At 42.8% G+C, this 5958-nt stretch overlaps 1 pseudogene; it reads left to right on the top strand.

The window, feature by feature from the left end:
* Positions 1 to 2335: 2335 nt before the first annotated feature.
* Positions 2336 to 5958, top strand: part of LOC103749715 — a 133379-nt pseudogene continuing 129756 nt past the window's right edge.

The raw sequence follows: 5958 nt of genomic DNA, 5'->3' as shown, positions 1-5958 counted from the left end.
ACTAGACTTTAAGCAATTAATGGCTTTTCCAGCCCAAAGTTCCAATTGCTTCCATAATCCTCCCCAAAACTACTGGGTCAGGTCTGCCACAGCAATACTCCACCATCTTGGTACCAACTTATGTTTTAGTTTGCCTTCAATTGCTGTGACAAAGCACTCTAACCAATACCAACTTATGGAGGAAAGGCTCTTACACCTCCTGGCTCACAGTTCATCACTGGGGGAACCCAAGGTAGGAAGGAACATGGGGCAGAAACCTGGAGGCAGGAGCTGAAGCACAGGTCATGGAAGAACACTGCTTACTGGCTTGCTCCCCAAGTGTGTTCTCAATGGGCTTTCTTATATAATATAGAAACACCTGCCCAGGGGTGGTACTGTCCACAGTGGATTCCCACATCACTCAACAATCAAGAAAATGCCCCACAGACATGGTCACAGGTCATCCCAATGGAGGCAATTTCCCAATTAAGGCTATCTCAACCCAGATATGTCAAGTTGTGAATAAAAGCTATCCAGCATAGAGGCTTAATATAGAGAATAAACAAAGAACTGCAAAAGATAAACACACAAAAAAAGTTTTCTAATCAATTAACAAGCTAGTGAACTGAATAGACAGATCTCAGAAGAAACACAAATAACCAATAAAAGTTTTTTTTTATCTTCAAAATCTTTAAACATTAGGGAAATGCAAATTAAAACTATTTTGAGATACTATCTCACCCTATACAGAATGTCTAACACAGGAAAACAAAGGACAACAAATGCTGGAAACAATGTGGGACAATCAGAATGAAAGAAGGTCTGTCAAAATTGTTTTAAAGAACTATCATGTAACACAACTATATCACTTCTGGGTATATAGCCAAAGAACTCAAAGTTGTACCACAAAGATATCTGCATAGTCATGTTTCCCCTACACACTTCATAAAAGCCAATAAATGGAGTCTTCCAAGATATTAAAAAAAAGAGACCAACCCAGTTCCCCTCTGAGGTCCACAGGAACACTCTGGACCTAATCCCACCCTTGCTTCCCTAGAAGGTTGACCTGGGTGTAATGAAGGGTGATTATTTGTTGGGTCATGGTCAGTGAAATATTAAGGAATTCTTGTGACCAGAGCCCCTTAATTTGCTGTGAGAGCTGTACTCTAGCTTGAGTCAAATTGCTTTCTTTATATGGTGTTAGGCATAGATTATTATACCTTGGATCACAATTTGCAGAGAGAAGCATATATGTTTGGACCCCTTCACCTAAAAAGTCGATTTGTTGTTGTAGATTTTGAACAGCCAAATAAAAGTGGGCACTGATAAGTGTTTGGGTATGGAAAACCTCGGCAGACGCCTTAACCGCATCGTTTAAGGCTGTAGCTGTTTGTATTGTGTGTGTTATAGCCACAGCAGATTCTGCCCCTGTGGCCACAGCTCCAGTAATAGCGAGAGCAATTGCCGTGGAGATCCCAAAGTCTCTTTTTTGTCTATTTGTTCTTTGTATAATAGTTACTGCATGGAAATGAGAAGCATTGCTAACGGGAACTCATAAGGTGGATGGCAGCCAGGCAAGTACTGCTCTGTTTGCCATTAGGGAATTCCAGCACGATGAAAGTTGACACTGGCCAGGAATGATACAATTAAGTATCTCTCTGCTCTGGTTATTTAAGGTGAGAAAGAAGGGGGTTTTTACACAGGTTGCTGTAGGGGCGAATGTGTTTTTTTGGTGATCGACCTTAACGGAGTCCTCAAAGGAAGAGTTACAAGTGTAAGATCCATTAAAGTATTGCCCTCCCTGAATAAAGAATAGCCTTTTAATATCCATACAAGCATAGGGGCCACAGAAGAGTCAGTTGCCAAACATAGGGTGCAGAAATTGACTGGGGTTTCTGTGGAACTAGGAAGGTGAATCTAAAGTATCATTAGCCCCGGGGGGGGGGTAGTATTCCATATCCAGATCCCCTGTTTTCCGAGAACAGGATATGGCTTGGAGGCTGCTAAGTAATGATCCCAGAAGAGGGGTAAGTCAGCATCTGAGGTATAAGCGGCTGGCGAATTACACCAGGGGTCAAGGGGTTGTCTTGCTGACTCAGTATTGTTATGATGTGATTGGGTTCTTCTAGGAATGGTGGCATTTAGGCCATGCATCTTAGTGGTAGTTTGATTAACAAAATCCCCAGTAGTGTGCCTCAATAACTGGATGCAGCCTGAAGAATTTTTAACATAGATCAAAGCAGAGGGCATCAGTAGGACAGTTAATCACTCAGAATAGAAGCAAGCGGACATAGAAGAGTGTTTAGGAGCAAGATGTCTTGTGCTTAGTTGGGGAACTTCCGCGGTTCGTTAGGCCATGGCCATATGCCCACATAGTGTCTCCGGACTCTGGGTGTCTATTGGGAGTACTTCCATTGGTTCCGTCTCCTGGGTGGTCAGCCCTTATGTGGAGGTGCCGGATGCACCAAGTACAGGGGGTATGTACCTGAGGGGGAGTAAATTGGGCAATATTGAGGTAAGATGGGGGAAACAAAAGGGAAAGGAAGATACATCTCATGGCTTACCACCCATGAGACATAAGACAAAAGGGCCTACTCACCGAGAAAACAGGCAAAGGGGATGAAGACTGGTCAACAGGGAAAATGGAGAAATCAACTTAGGACCTGTAGAGGCAACGGCAGTAGAAGAGTGCAAAAGTCGCTCCCCAGAAAATGACAGAAGCAAGCACCATAATGAACAGGATCCAAGTGAGGTCCGTGAAGGCCACATTGGGTGCCAGATGTTATTGGTGCCTGCTTTAGTGGGCTAGCTACTTGAGGACTTTCCATTGGGGGCAGGGGGAGAGTAGGAGCAAAATCAGTGGCACAGATTTCAGGAGACTCACTCAGCAGTTAGCAAGCAAGGTCGTGCCATTAGGGCTTTCTTTTATACCCCCCACCCAATCCTCATTGGTTCATTTGGCTATGTGTCTCCTCTTCATTGGTGCAGCATGCTGTCCTCTGTTTGCGTCATTTGATGTTATGTTTTATGGCAGGTTTTAGGTTAGCCTGAAAAACAGAAGTATTTACTGGCCCATTTCCCCACACCTATCTGAGGAGCTATTGGTGATGATAGCTGGAAGAGGGACAATCAGGTTTCTATAATGGTGTGGCCCCTGACAGGTTGACAATACTCCAGTGGATTGCCACATAGCCAAAAATATATTGGCAGCACAACTTGAACTCAATGGGTTTTAAAAAACAGAAGAAGATATAAAGTTGGGTGGGTAGGGAAGGGGGGGTGAATCTAGGAAGATTTAGGGGAGGATGGGTAAATTTGATCAATATACATTTTATGAAATTCTCAAAGCAGTAATAACAAATGAGAAAGTGAGGCAGGTGCACCTGGGAAAACCTGAATGGAAATATTCTCTCTTGTGACTTAGACCAGTTTATTCATCCAACATCTGTGGGAGACAGGCTTGAGCCTAGGGTGAAAGTCTTATTACAGCCATACAGCAGGCCTGAGGCAACGGCCTGACTGCTGGAGCCACAAGAAATGCCTTGTGACATTTGCTCCCATTGGCAGATCATGAGACTGATGCCTAGAGCTCACCACTCCCTAATCGCCACCCTTGGAATTCCAAATTGCAACACTTAGATATTGCAACAGTCAGGGTCACATGGTTTCCAGGAATCCAGGCTCTGTAATCTGAAACCCATTATGCTAATGAGGCATCCTACCTGCTGTTCTGTGATAGGACATTAAGTCTGTTATGTTACTAGGACGTTAAGTCTGTTATGCTAATAAGGTATCCTACTTCCTGTACTGTGATAGGATGCTAAACCTGTTATGCTAATAAGGTATCCTACTTGCTGTGCTGTGATTGGACAACTACCCCTATATAAGCTCGTGCCTTCCTGCAATAAAGCAGATCTATGTCACTGAACCTGGTCTCCTGGGTCTGAATGCGGCTCTGCTGACACAGTCTCCTCACCAGCCCTGGGGTCCAGAACTGGGCAGAAGTAGCAATGACAGAAGGCAGCACCAGGTGAGCAGAAGAGTGGCCTCAGCCCAGGGCAGGCAGAAGAGTGGCCTCAGCCCAAGATGAGCAGAAGAGCAGCCTCAACACCCATGAGAATGAAGGAGCAGCTCCTGTGAGAATGGAGGAGCGGCCGTGGCTGGTGGTGACTGCAAACATCCTTAGTGGAACAGAGCCAAGACTTTTTGACTGGCCATACGAAGTTTACTTTTTCTGCATAATTTCAGAAAGATGTGGAAACATCTTGGATTAGGACCTCTTAGACCTGAGGAATGAGATTACAAACTAGCTTCCAAGTGAGATTTCAACTAGCTTCACACAGGAGGACTTCTTCAAACCCTTAAAACTTCCCTCAAAGCCCCAGAAATAACATTTATTTTAAGCTCATTAAATGCTTATTCTACTAAATATGTGATTCCTTCTATAGATCTCCAAATTCAAGTTCAAATGAGGAGTTAAGAGATGGTTCATTGTGGCTATACAGTGACCATATTAGCAGTAATACATGGCCCTTGCTGAGCACAAAATGATATAATTTCATATGGGGCAAATAATGCATAAGTCAGGAGAGAAAATAATGTTTTCAGCTTCTTTTCTTTGCCCCCCAGGAGGAAAGGAACGTAAATTAACTTTAGATGGATTCGTTAAGTGTGTATATTGTAATTTCTAAGGTAAATGCTAGGATAATAGAAAATGTTTATAACCTCCAAACAAAACAAAGGCACCAGGGGAATTAGATGCCAAAAGATCTTTTTTAAAAAAAATATTTTATTTATTATTTTTATTTTATGTGTATGCATGCATTGCCTGCATGTAGGTAAGTGCACCCATGTCGTGCAATGCCCACGGAGGACAGAAGAGAGTGTCTGATCCCCTGGAACAGGAGTTACAGACAGTTGTTAGCTGCCATGTGGGTGCTGGGATTCGAACCCAGATCTTCTGCAAGAACAGTCAGTGTTCTTAACCACTGAGCTATCTCTCCAGATGCCAAAAGATTTTAAGACCATCAAAAAGAAGACCAGAAAGCAGGATGCCAGACTTGATCATAAGACCCTATGAACAAACAAAGAGGAATCAAGGTGGTGCTGACTTCAAAGCCTCATCTCTGCTGGCTAGAGTTCACAGTGCTGGAAGGTGCTATGTATGCTACAGGAAGAAAATAATAAGCATCAAACTTACAGTGTAAATCCTGTGAACTACAACTGGCCTGGCAAGATTTGCCCATGGGTGCATCATAACATAAGTATTATGGGAGTAACCAACAACTTTCTAATTGTATTTAAGGTCCACTTCACAGTATGGAACCCACATTGGTAATCACATTGATATCAGACTTAGGAACCTGAGGTTAGAAAGGTCACAGAGAAAAAGGGAGAGCCTAATTCTAGTTTTCTACTAAATAATTATAGTATTAAACTGACTCCTAATTAGTATTTGTTATACACATAGTTTGATGCATCTCTCAACTCTCACCAGAGAAGTTTTCTTATTCAGCAGACAGTGATTAACACAGAAACCTACAACTGGCCAATGTACAGAGAACAAGAGGCTGCAGAGTGCTTATCCCTGAATAGTTCACCCATTTCATACTTCTGCCTCCCAAGGGTCTAAGATCATTGTAGAAGAGGAGACAGAAAGATTGTAAGAGTCAAAAGTGGTGAATGACCAAAAGGAGTTTTCCAGACAGCTGATCAGTTACTCATATGAACTCACAGCATTGGTGACAGCATTCACAAATTCCATGAAAACTTAAACCAGACAAAAATCCTAGCATAGACAAGGCAAAGTGGGTAAGAAACCAGAATCCTACATAAGGAAATAGTGGCAACTGATGGCTGCTGGGAAGGGAAGAGTCAATTTCTTTCAAGGATGTTGCTCTTGGTAGCTTAACCAGGTTCCAGAAGATGGATCCACACTGAAGGACATTTAGGGACTCTAAAGACATATACATATATATA

The sequence above is a fragment of the Nannospalax galili genome, unplaced genomic scaffold (genome assembly GCF_000622305.1).
Source record: "Nannospalax galili isolate Female #2095 unplaced genomic scaffold, S.galili_v1.0 scaffold266, whole genome shotgun sequence".
Lineage (NCBI taxonomy): Eukaryota > Metazoa > Chordata > Mammalia > Rodentia > Spalacidae > Nannospalax > Nannospalax galili.
Note: the sequence above shows the minus strand (reverse complement) of the source record. Positions and strands in the feature narration are given on the sequence as shown.